The following is a 12,332-nucleotide window of genomic DNA, read 5'->3' on the forward strand; positions in this document are numbered from 1 at the left end:
TCGTATTTTCTGATGAACTGTTTGATTACATTTGCACACTGAATTTTATAGTAAACAGAATTCAGTCGACTGTAATCTGAAATCTACTGACATCTAGTGGTGAGATTTTACACACTGTACCTTTAAATATTAAGCATGCCATAAAAGTGTCACATTTCAAATTTTAAAAAGCTGAAACAAAATAGGAATTAATTGTAAATTAAATGCAAATTGTTTACATGAGTTCTGCTAATGTAAAAGAAAAAGATCCAATTCAAAAATAAATAAAAACATCGAAAGTCTTTACTTTCTTTTTTTTTATTGTTGCAGTGTGGTGCCCTATACACTGCTCAACTACATGAACCCTGCTTGTAAGTCAAATTTCAGCAGCAACCCTGACAATGAACTTCAGTGTTCAGTTCAGTCACACAGTGTAGCTGTAACATAACACAAAACTGTTATATTATACACAAATTGTATGTGAAGATCAAAGTTTTTAGTAAACAATGAGCTATCATTAGAATGTTTTACGCTATGTATATAGATCAGAAATATATTAATATCTAAGCAGCAGCTTGATTTTTTTAGTGTAGTAGTAATCTCATGAATGATGATTATAGTTTTTCATAAAATGTTTAATATCAGTGTCCTTTCTAGCTGAAACGAATGTGCAAAAATCAAAACATTCCCTAATAAAATATGGTGGAACAGAAAGAGGTGCACTATCCAATTTATACAACTATAAAAATTCAGAAAATGTTTGAAATGATTGTGCTTCAGAACTGTCTGACGTCTGAGTCCTGGACATGCTTTTGGAAAACTGTAAGAAATCATCTAAAGTGAATCATGTGGTCGTTCTATGCCACTGTGACTTTAATAAAGGGACAGTAAATGTGACATTATGCAAATATTAATCATTGTCAAAATAAGTTAATAACCATGCAATATAAGTTTTTAATGTTAAAATGCTGGAAGAACAGTGACACTGGTGATAAAGGCATTAACTTGCTGTTTCTTCACTTACGGCACTGTAGCAACATGGTGGCAGTGCATTGTCTGTCAGGGTGATTACGGAGTGAGTCCGACGCTGAATAAAAATGACAGTTGATGGTCGGTGGCACTGTTCATGGGAGATATGGGGTCAGTGCATGTGTGTGTGTTGTAGATCGTATGGTCCACAGAGTTTCTTTTTTTCTGTTTTGCAGCGAGAGAGACATGAAACTGAGGTGGGGAGGGAAAAAAGGTCCTCATTCTCTTCCTCTGTCACTGTGTTTCACATTTCCTGTCACTCGCCAATATAATGAAGTTTTTCCCTCATTCACTCTTTTGTAGTCAAAGTGAGAGATGCCAACTGATCCTTCCTTTTCTTCTTTTTTTACCTCATTTTTTCCCATTTCAAAAGATGTGTCTGTCGAAGGGAGAGAATACATAATGTATATTACAGACAAGCAGAAAAAAACAAGACAATATGAATAATTAATAAGCTGTGATGCATATGTATAAACATTTCCATATCAAATAAATATCATATCTAGTGTTATGACTCATTTTTTAGTGCTTTGAATACTCAATTACTCATAAGGTTGTCTGATCATTTGCAGCGGGACAGTGTCTGGTGCATGTCGTGATCAAATGACAGCAGCTTTAGAGCACAGGGAAAGCTACACAGGTGAAAATAACAGCACTTGGAAATATACTAATTTGGAGATGTACTCGCAAAGTTCAGAGCAGATCTGAACTCTGTGCTAAAAATATGAGAAGAACTTTTAGTCTAGTAATATAATTTGCAAATCTTCAGGCGATTACAAAACTCATGGAATACTGTATGAAGTAATAGCATGAAAGTCACTGCAACCAGAAACAGAAGAAATGTTAAATGTGTTTAGTTTTTCCCTTTAAACATGAGACTGTGAAAATCTGTGATTTGTGAAATTAGGCTATATGAGTATGAGCTACCCAGTTTAACAGTCTATTTGTCAGTATTGTGTGGATGGTGGAGTTTGTAGTCCACAATAAAAAAGTGAAGTCACTGTAGAGTCACAGTGAATGTTCAAACGTTAAATGATATATATGTATATGTATATGGTCAGGGAAAAAATTATTTGGGGCCCAGCTGATTTTCCTCCAAGCTCCTCCCGATTAGTTCTGAGCTGGTTCCACACCATTCTCATTATCACTGAAAGATTGGTAGTTATTTTATGGTTCTTCCATTTGCGAATAATAACACCAAACTGTTGTCACCTTTTCTGTCTATTCTACTTATTTCATTCATGAAAATGCGAATTAATTTTTAAAAAATTTTTTTGTTAGTGTTCTGTCTCTCATTGTTCAAATAAACCTACCATTGAAATTATAGACTCATCATTTCCTTGTTAGTGGGCAAACGTACAAATCAGCCGGGGTTCAAATACATTTTCCCTGACTGTATGATCTTGGTCCTTATCTATGTATGCCATGTTCAAGTAGCCAACTTGTCATTAATAATTATCATTAATATGGATTTTCATGTATTAAAAAGTTACCCTCTTTCCCCCTTGGTACTTCTCCAGCTTCTTGTCTTCCTTCTTCCTGTCATTTGGTATCGCTACGTCTATCACTACGGCCGTCTTCCTGTTTGTCCACTATTACAATGTCTGGTTGTTTAGCCATCATCATTTTGTCTGTTTGTATCTGGAAGTGAGGCAAATACTGTTTGACTCACAATTTCGGAACAGATCACCTTGCCCTAGACAGGGTCACCGGGGGTTCCCGAGGGTGAGCACCTGTTGGCCTGGGGCTTAGTCCATGGGGCCCCTCTGGTCACAGCCTGAAAAAGGAACATGGGCCCACCCTCCTGTAGACCCACCACCCATAGGAGGCACCGTAGGGTTTTGGTGGGGAAGGAATCTGAGCTAGTGCCAGAGGTTGAGAGATATAGTCGTGCTCACCTCAACGCATCGTTTCGGCTCCAGAAGCTGTCTCCTGGAGAGGGGCTGGACTCCGTCTCAGTCTGGAGCTGCACTTGGTGAGAGCCGATGGGCTGGGGTGGGTATCGTAGTATCCCTTTGGTTTGCTGCCTGTATTTTGAAGTTTTTCCTGGTGGATGAGAGGGTTTGTTCCCTCACCTTTGGGTCGGAGAACTGTGCACCAAAAGATAGCTCCACCTGGGGACTGTCGTCTTAGTGGGAGACTTGTTCATGTGGGAAACAACAATAAGACCTGGAGGGGTGTGACTCGAAGGAACAGCCTCTGCCTTTGTCACTGATTCTTATCATAATTTATATGGAAAGAATTTCTAGATGAAGCCAAATGCCAGAAGGCTTCCTCTTGGGCATCTGATGTTGTTCTGTTGGCTTCATCAGGTGGTCACTTCCATCTTGCACTGGAACGGTTTGCAGACGAGTGTGAAGCAGCGGGAATGAGAATCAGTACCTCAAAGTCATGGTCTGTTTAAGTGTCTCAGGGTCTTTTTCACAAGTAGGGAGAGCGGGAGATCGATAGATGGATTGGTGCTGCAGCTGCGGACGCTGCACCAGTCTGTCATGGTGAAGAGGGAGCTGAGTGCAAAAATGAAGCTCTCGATCTACTGGTCATTCTACATCCCCACCCTCACCTATGGTTATGAGCTTTGGGTAGTGAGTGAAAGAACAAGATCATGGATACAAGATCTACAAGGAAATGAGCTTTCTCGTAATTGTGGCTAGCCTTAACAAACACCATGTTTGAACATATTGAGTTCAGCCATCCAGGATGGGCTCAGAGTAGAGACGCTGCTCGATTGAAAGTGCCCAGATGAGGTGGTTCGGGCCTCTGATGAGGATGCCTCTTGGGCGCCTTCTCGGTGAGTCGTTTCAGGCATGTCCCACCAGGGGTCACCCAGGACACGCTGGAGAGATGATATCTCTCGGCTGGCCTGAGACACCTTGGTGTTCCCTGGACAAGCTGGAGGAGGTGGCCAGGCAGAGGGAGGTCTGGGCTTCTCTACTTAAGCTGCTGTCTTCCGCAATCCGGCCCCAAATAAGCGGAAGAAGATGGATGCATATACTGTATTTACTGTATTTTCCAACCTGGTCTCCTTATTTCATCTGCATAGAGAGGTTATGAAATATGATTTACATCTCTTTATAGCATGTGTTGCATCATTTGTGCTGACATTGTTGTGTCATCCTCTAAACCAGGGGTTTTGTGGAATTGTTGTAAAATATAACGCAATTTGGACCTGTAAGTTACTCCACAATTAAGACAGCTATTTCTTTGGTAATTTATAATCGGTGTGGTTAGGAATTATTTAATTTGGTGAATTAATTGCCAAAATGGGAAAGCCATTCACTGAAGTGCAGTTTCTGAAGGATAGCATGATGTCAGTTGCTGATATTCTATGTCCAGAAAAAAAGAGGTTATTCAACAGCATTGGCCTGTCAGCAAACACTGTGGCAGAGCGGATTAAAAAACCTACATTTTTGGAAATATTTGTGGGTCTTTTATTTGTTTGTCTGTTTGCGTTTACTGTAACACCAGAATGACGCTCCAATGAGATAGCAGTTTCCAACAGTGGCCCCCAGCTCTTTTGAATTTGAGACCCCTGCTTTAAACAGAGTTTCTTGGCTTTTCTCTTTTCTTTCTGTCTGCTCAGTTCTGCAGAGAATCTGCTGTTCATTATACTTATGACCAACAAGGGTAAAATAAAAAAGGTATATAGAAAGCTAGAAATCTACTTTATGTGTCCAGATAATGTGACACTTTAATATGTAATTAGCTTGATTCAATTGTTAAACCAATGTAGAATATTTTTAAATGTGCACTGTTCTTTTAGGATTTCATGTACAAGATTTCCACATCACACTAAATTCCAGATTATATTATGTTGTAGACATGGACAAGTGGAGACCTAATGGCCAAGTTGTCATCCGTGTTATACTTCTTTCAACTGTTGTTGCCAGTAACCATTATGAAATTAAAAAAGATTCACAATTTTCAGATGAACAGAACATATTCTCCTATATCTCTATGTGGTGTAAAATTCTGGAATAGTTTAAGTAAGAAACAAACAATTATAAAGAGACCACAGTGAGTGGTGTTAATCACAGGGTGTAAATGTCAGTGCGAAAATGCAGTTTGTTGTTTAGGTTTATGAAGTTTACATTGTTTACTTTATTACAGAACCAGGCTCAGGGAGGGGCAGCCACTTGCTGCAACTGTAACAAACTTCTTCTGCGTGGTAAAAAATAAATAAAAGATAAACACAACAGACTCACTTATACGACAAGTACAAAGGACATAAACATACTATTGTCCTTATACTTTACAGGAGTCTGAGTGAGAGTCACAACATAAGTGTCATCTTCATGGTAAATTTTTTGAAAGGGTAAATTTTAACTCAAACCACAATCCTTCCCTTAATTTAACCAAATGGCTTTTAGTGCCTAAACACTGCAAAGTATTTTCGCTGAGTTATCAGTGAGTGAAAACAAATCGAAGTTTGAAACAAAAACTTTCAAATAGTATTCAAACCACGATCACATGACTTACTACCATTCTACCATGTAATCGGTGGTCTGATTTGGAGTCCAAGATCTCATCCCTTAGACTGCCCAAGCGATTTAACTTCCAGGCCTTTCAACATTTGGATCCCATTACAGCTAGACAGGTGGGCGCTGGGGGAGGCTTTCCTGTACTCTCACACCCCCCTCACATTTTTTTTAAAACTCAGACATCCATTCTTCTTCTCACTGGTCTCTTTCTTAATCCCTTATTTATTTATTTTGTAATTCACATTATTTATCTTGTGTGACCTTTCTCTTTTTGTTCCCTCATTGTTTCCCTCTACTCTCCTTTCCTCATTTATGTCACAAACACACTATCCATCTTTTCATACTGTTACTTTCTGTGGTCCTTTCAATTTATTCCCCTTACTTTTCTCTTTTACTTCTCTCCTCTCTTGTCTCACAAACTGCAACTTACTTTTGACTCGCACATTTCTCTCTCTCCCTACTCTCACTTTACTTCTTTGAGCTTAGCCTCGATTGACTTCTTTGTTTTTTCTTGGCAATTTTGTTAAAATGTTAAAAACTGACCCTCCAAAGCACCCTGTGTGCACTTTTCGGCCTTTAAAGCTTTCCTCTCTTTGTTTACGTCTGTAACCTCTATACCTATCACTCTTTGGCTTTCCATCAAGGCACACACACACATACACTTTGGCCCAATGCCCATACACACATTTGGACCTGGCTGCATGCTTCTCAGTGTCTGGGGCCTTACTCTGTGTTTGTGTGCGCGCATATGTGTGTGTGTGTGCCTGCGTGTGTCTGTTTGCATGTGTTTCTGAGGCCAGTTAAAAGCCAGGATTTGGCAGGACTGAAACTTCATGTTCTACTCTGTTCCACCCCCCAGACCTACATGAAGACAAGGTTATCATGTTCCCCCATCTGTGCCAGACGCGCGCACACACACACACACACACACACACACACACACACACACACACACACACACACACACAAATATGCATGAATGTACATGCAGTTTCTGTCCCTTTGCCTTCCACTTACATACGTAACTTTGTCTTGAGGGCTGGAGGTGTGAGTGTGTGTGTGTGTGTGTGTGTGTGTGTGTGTGTGTGTGTGTGTGTGTGTGTGTGTGTGTGTGTGTGTGTGTGTAAGTATGTAAGTATGTAAGTATGTGAGTCGGGGGTAGGAGACAAAGGATGCTACAACCCTGCCTTCTGCTGGCCAGTGAGCAGGTCATACATGTACATGGTTAAAGAAGACATCATCCAGCGTGGAATGGCTGAGGAATAGAAAAGCTTATATTTAGTTTGAATAACACAAAGAGACAATGACATGTTCATGTCACCCTTTATGTGGGTCACAACTGAAGCACAAACAATTCTTTGAGATGTTTGATTCCACAACTAAAGTTACAATCACATTAATTATCAGTGATATAAGTAAAAAATGCTGCTGTCATCACTTTCAGTGATGATTCAAATTCCATTCATTCATCAATTTGCTATATATAACCACTTATGTTTGCAAAGAAAATCTCCCAGAATGCACTTGGGGAAGGTGCTACCACCCTGTTGTATGGTTAAAAGACACACATACATTTACACCTACAGGCAATTTAGAGTTTGCACTTGATCTGTGATGAAACTGGGCCTGAACGCAAAGCCTAAATGAGCTATTTTCACCAAATATGATATTTAACAATTTTTTTGCATTGTATTCATATTGTTTTTTTAGATCACCATCTATATTTTTGTTTATTCATTTACGCTTTACTAAAAGAGAAATAAGCATCTTTTAAATCAAATGGCATCCATAATGATGACACAAGCCAGCTCTGCAAAAAAAAAAAGTGCATAAATTAAGCGAAATCAACATTTGATTGACAGTCTTAATAAAATGATCATAAACTGGTGTCCAAAGTTTGCAAACTTGAAAGCAGCAGCTCTAGTAGTTTGCCTGGCTGTCGCCTGAACTAGTCAGTATATTTCAAAATTTCCTTGTATTTTCAGATGACTTTGTTTAGCAGATTGTTTCTGCAACTAGGGCCATAAAATAAGCTTTTTAGCCAATTTGGACATAAGGACCTCAGTCACCTTGTAACCTTACGTCATTGCATTTCTGGCATTCAAACTGACACAACAAAGAAAATATCTCACATTATTGACAACACATAAAAAGATTTAAGAGACATGAAGCTCAAAATAACGAAACACCATAAACATAACCAGATACAGAAATATGTTACAGAAGTTGCATCTCTTAAGATGCAGTGTATTATGCTGCCAGCGCCTCTGAAACATCTACATCTCCTCTAGGAAAACTATCTGCTGAAGAATATCATCTGATTTGAAAACATCATCTAACAAAAGGAACAAAGTGGACCCATTGTAACAGGATCTTCCCAGCTTCCAATCATTTAATAACGCATTAACTACGGACAATTTCACACTTCTCTGTGGATTTTCTGAAAGTGAAAGTGAGCTCAGTTGGTTATATTGCTTGATATGTTGCTTAGCAGATAAAGTACAATTAGATTTGTAATACAAACCCTGTATTTTATTGTACTTTACTTCTTTCCTGAGTAGGTGATCTTTCTTTTCTCCAAAGACTTGAAATTTAGCAAAAATGATTCTGGGCGAACTGAATACGTGTTCAGAATCTGAGCTTAACCACTACCCAAAGTTGAAATGGTGCAAACTATTTTCAGATACAAATCCACAGCAGTGACAGTTCTTCAGTTTGTAATGTGAATGCACATGAATTAGAGTGGTTACATACAACTATTTGTTACTTTTCTGTCACATATAGACAGAAAATTTAAAACCAGTTTAGACGTTTAGGCACATACACTGAAAAGAGTATGATGCACATAGTTATGCAAGACTGTGACAGACCAAAGCCTTCAATCTGCCATGTAAAAGGCACATTTAACTCGTGCACACTCACAAATCGAGTGAAGACTCAATTTTTAACACTATTATAAAATTAGAAGAAAAAAATTCTAATTAACCTGAAGCACTCGCACATATACCATATACTGTAAAATATGTAACCTTTGACTGTCAAATTAGTGTTGCAACATAATTTTCCAATTAACAAAGCTTTCTAAAAGCTGATTAAACTATCAATCTCGCACCTCTTCCCCTCTCAAAGGAATAATAGATGAGAATAACTATATTTCCAAGCAAGCTATGGTGAGAGGAAACATCTGTAGCCTCTATTGTTGTATTGCCTCTTTCTAATCACATCTTTCCAGAGAATAAGTGAAAAAGAAATAAAGGGATGGTAAAAGAGAGAGTAGAGGAGGTGAATAAAGACAGAGATGAAGTGATAATAACTATGATAGAAGGGACAGAGAGGAGAGATAAATATAGCATATGAAGAGAAGAGAGCACTGATTAGACCTGGCTCAGGAGATGTCATTGTTAATTACCACTCCCTCACCCACCTGCACCACACGCACGCAGACCAGGGATACATAGTATACATGAATACATACACTGTAACATGTTGGAAGATTACATCCACGTGGACAAAAAAAAATTACAGAAATAATGAAGCTGTGGGGGCATGCAGAAAGAATTTTGCATAGACACTGAAAGTTGATAAAAGTCTTTTGTATAGGAGGTAAAATGGGTCATGTTTTCCATTACATAGTTAATACAAACATTACCTGTTACCTGTTACCTACTGTGTATGTAAACTGAAATGAAATTAGACGTGATCTACACAGATGTAAAGTGGGAGGAGTCACTTATTTCTGCATTTGACTATAGACGGTGTTTTAAGTGTTTTATGTCTGTGAAGGTTCTCAGTTATTTTAAGTGTTTTATGTAACAAAGAGAATAAATTGCTGTTTTTCTTACTTTTTTAATTCCATTTACATGACACATTCGTTGTGTGAGCTACATTATCACCACTAAGTCATGTGATCTAGGTAAGGGTCTTTTGTGAAGTTCAGAGGCTCTATTTCAAGGGTGGATGTAGCCATCATGTCAGGCAGTCACTGTTTTTTGAATTCTCTATTTAAATCTTGATGTTAGTACTTTGGTTACCACCATATTGTTTTGCTTGGCCCATAATTGGCCATTTTTTAAATGAGTTTGGAGTGCTAAGTTCAGCGGATCCATAAATTGAATTTGTGAGGTAAACCATACTATAGTGAGAATCCATTAAAATGTTTTTGCTTTTTTTAATGGCACCAACAGCATAAGTCTGCTACAGCTCTTTGGGGAAGGAACAGCAGGTTTTTGCATTTCAATGTTGGCTTAATTTTTCAGATCTTGCGGTTGACACTAGGTTTAGTCCCTATCTCAGATTGCCATGGAAGTTTGATCAGGACAACAGTTTAAATGCCATCATAGATCATTTTCAATTCCTTGAAAAAAAGTTACAAGAACGAGGACATCAGCTGACAAAGGCAGAAGTGAACTATGATTCCCCGAGTGCAATGGTAGCAAAAACCCCAGACAACATAGAATTCTGTCAGATTTGCTTCCAATGACAGCTAAACGATTCACAAAAGCTGATAAACTGTCCAAGAAAGTATATTTGCCTTCTTTAAATGAATAATTTATAACAGTGATGGCATGGTATACATGGTATACAGGGTGGGCCATTTATATGGATACACCGTAATAAAATGGGAATGGTTGGTGATATTAAAGTCCTGTTTGTGGCACATTAGTATATGTGAGGGGGCAAACTCCTCAAGATGGGTGGTGACCATGGTGGCCATTTAGAAGTCGGCCATCTTGGATACAACTTTTGTTTTTTCAATAGGAAGAGGACCATGTGACACATCAAACTTATTGGTAATGTCACAAGAAAAACAATGGTGTGCTTGGTTTCAACGTAACTTTATTCTTTCATGAATTATTTACAAGTTTCTCTTTGTTCACAGCCATTGACATGTCGAAGAGGTTAACACGTGAGGAGCGGATCGAAATTGTGTTGATATCTGGTGAACGCAATAACCGGGTCATTGCAGAAGATTTCAATGCAAGACACCCTACGAGACCACCCATCTCCCATGCTACAGTTAGCAAACTGCTTGCTAAGTTTCGTGAAACTGGTTCAGTGTTGGATTTGCCAAAATGTGGACGCAAGAAAACTGTCACTAATGAAGAAACATCAGTGGCTGTCCTAGCTTCATTCAGCAAGAGCCCACAGCGTAGCACTCGCCGCATGTCACTGGAGAGTGGCATTAGTCGAACATCCCTTCGGCAGATATTAGCTACTCACAAACGGCAGCCTTACAAACTTCAGCTACTGCAGCATCTCAACGAGGATGACCCAGATCGGCACACAGAATTTGCAGAATGGGCAAAACAAAAATTGGAACAGGACCCTCAGTTCACGCAGAAGATTTTGTTCAGTGATGAGGCAAACTTTTATGTGAATGGTGAAGTTAACAAACAAAACCACCGCTATTGGTCTGACACTAACCCACATTGGATGGATCCCTCCAAGACTGTTGGAACAACAAAAGTGATGGTTCGGTGTGGTATATGGGGTACAACGATAGTGGGTCCATTCTTCATCAATGGAAACCTCAAGGCCACTGGATATTTGAAATTGCTACATGATGATGTGTTTCCCTCTTTATGCACTGAAGCTGGCACGTTCCCTGAGTTTTTCCAGCAAGATGGTGCACCACCACATTATGGGTGCCAGGTCCGAGCATTCCCAGATGAACAGTTTCCTGGAAAGTGGATTGGTCGTCGTGGGCCAGTTGAATGGCCCCCAAGGTCCCCTGATCTGACCCCCTTAGACTTTTATCTTTGGGGTCATCTGAAGCCAATTGTCTATGGTGTGAAGATACGAGATGTGCAGCACCTGAAACTATGGATACTGGATGCCTGTGCTGGCATTTCTCCTGCGGTGTTGCTATCAGTGTGTGAAGAGTGGGAGGAGAGGGTTGCATTGACAATCCAACACAATGGGCAGCACATTGAACACATTTTATAAGTGGTCAGAAACTTGTAAATAACTCATGAAAGAATAAAGTTACGTTGAAACCAAGCACACCATTGTTTTTCTTGTGACATTACCAATAAGTTTGATGTGTCACATGGCCCTCTTCCTATTAAAAAACAAAAGTTGTATCCAAGATGGCCGACTTCTAAATGGCCACCATGGTCACCACCCATCTTGAGGAGTTTGCCCCCTCACATATATTAATGTGCCACAAACAGGACTTTAATATCACCAACCATTCCCATTTTATTACAGTGTATCCATATAAATGGCCCACCCTGCAGTGTTTCCACATACAAATTCTATGTTCTATGCCAATATGATAGAAAAAAAACATTAAAAAACTGGTGGCCCACTCATCATCTGAAAACACCAGCAATCTGCTAACTTTATAACATTATGTCTACAATGCCTTGCGTATCCTATTGCCCAGTAACCCGTTGAATGGCTGTATGGCTATTAAAAGACATTCAGTATTGTTTCCCCAATGCTGGTGCACTAGCATTTAATCTTAATTCATCTTTAAACTGCAAGTTTACTTTATTGAATTACTCCTTGTGTAATGCTGTGGGTATAGTTTCCACTTGATAAACGTTTAGAACAGCCATGTTATACCAAGAGGATAATTAAAAGCATAACGGATTTAAAAATTCAAAAAAATGCACTTTCACTAACATTTTGTACAGGGTACCTTAAAATGTTCTTGCTTACTTTTGCTCTCCCTGCCCTTTTACCACACTGCACAATTCAAAGCCTGTTAGCCACATTAGCCAACCCTGCTTCAGCGCTCAAACGGCCCAAAGAAACCCAACGGAGTCTCAGGCCTTTCTCAAGCTGTGAATGAAATAGCTTTGCAATTTGTCCTGGCAGAAAACAGCATTTTGATCT

At 39.2% G+C, this 12,332-nt stretch overlaps 1 long non-coding RNA gene across 1 annotated transcript in view; it reads right to left on the minus strand.

Moving 5' to 3' along the window:
- Positions 1 to 574: 574 nt before the first annotated feature.
- Positions 575 to 12,332, minus strand: part of LOC143421714 (uncharacterized) — a 64,539-nt gene continuing 52,781 nt past the window's right edge. Inside the window, exon 3 of the long non-coding RNA XR_013101276.1 lies at positions 575 to 1,387. This is a non-coding gene — a long non-coding RNA (uncharacterized LOC143421714). The remainder of the gene's footprint in view (positions 1,388 to 12,332) is intronic.

The sequence above is a fragment of the Maylandia zebra genome, linkage group LG13 (assembly GCF_041146795.1).
Source record: "Maylandia zebra isolate NMK-2024a linkage group LG13, Mzebra_GT3a, whole genome shotgun sequence".
Classification (NCBI taxonomy): domain Eukaryota; kingdom Metazoa; phylum Chordata; class Actinopteri; order Cichliformes; family Cichlidae; genus Maylandia; species Maylandia zebra.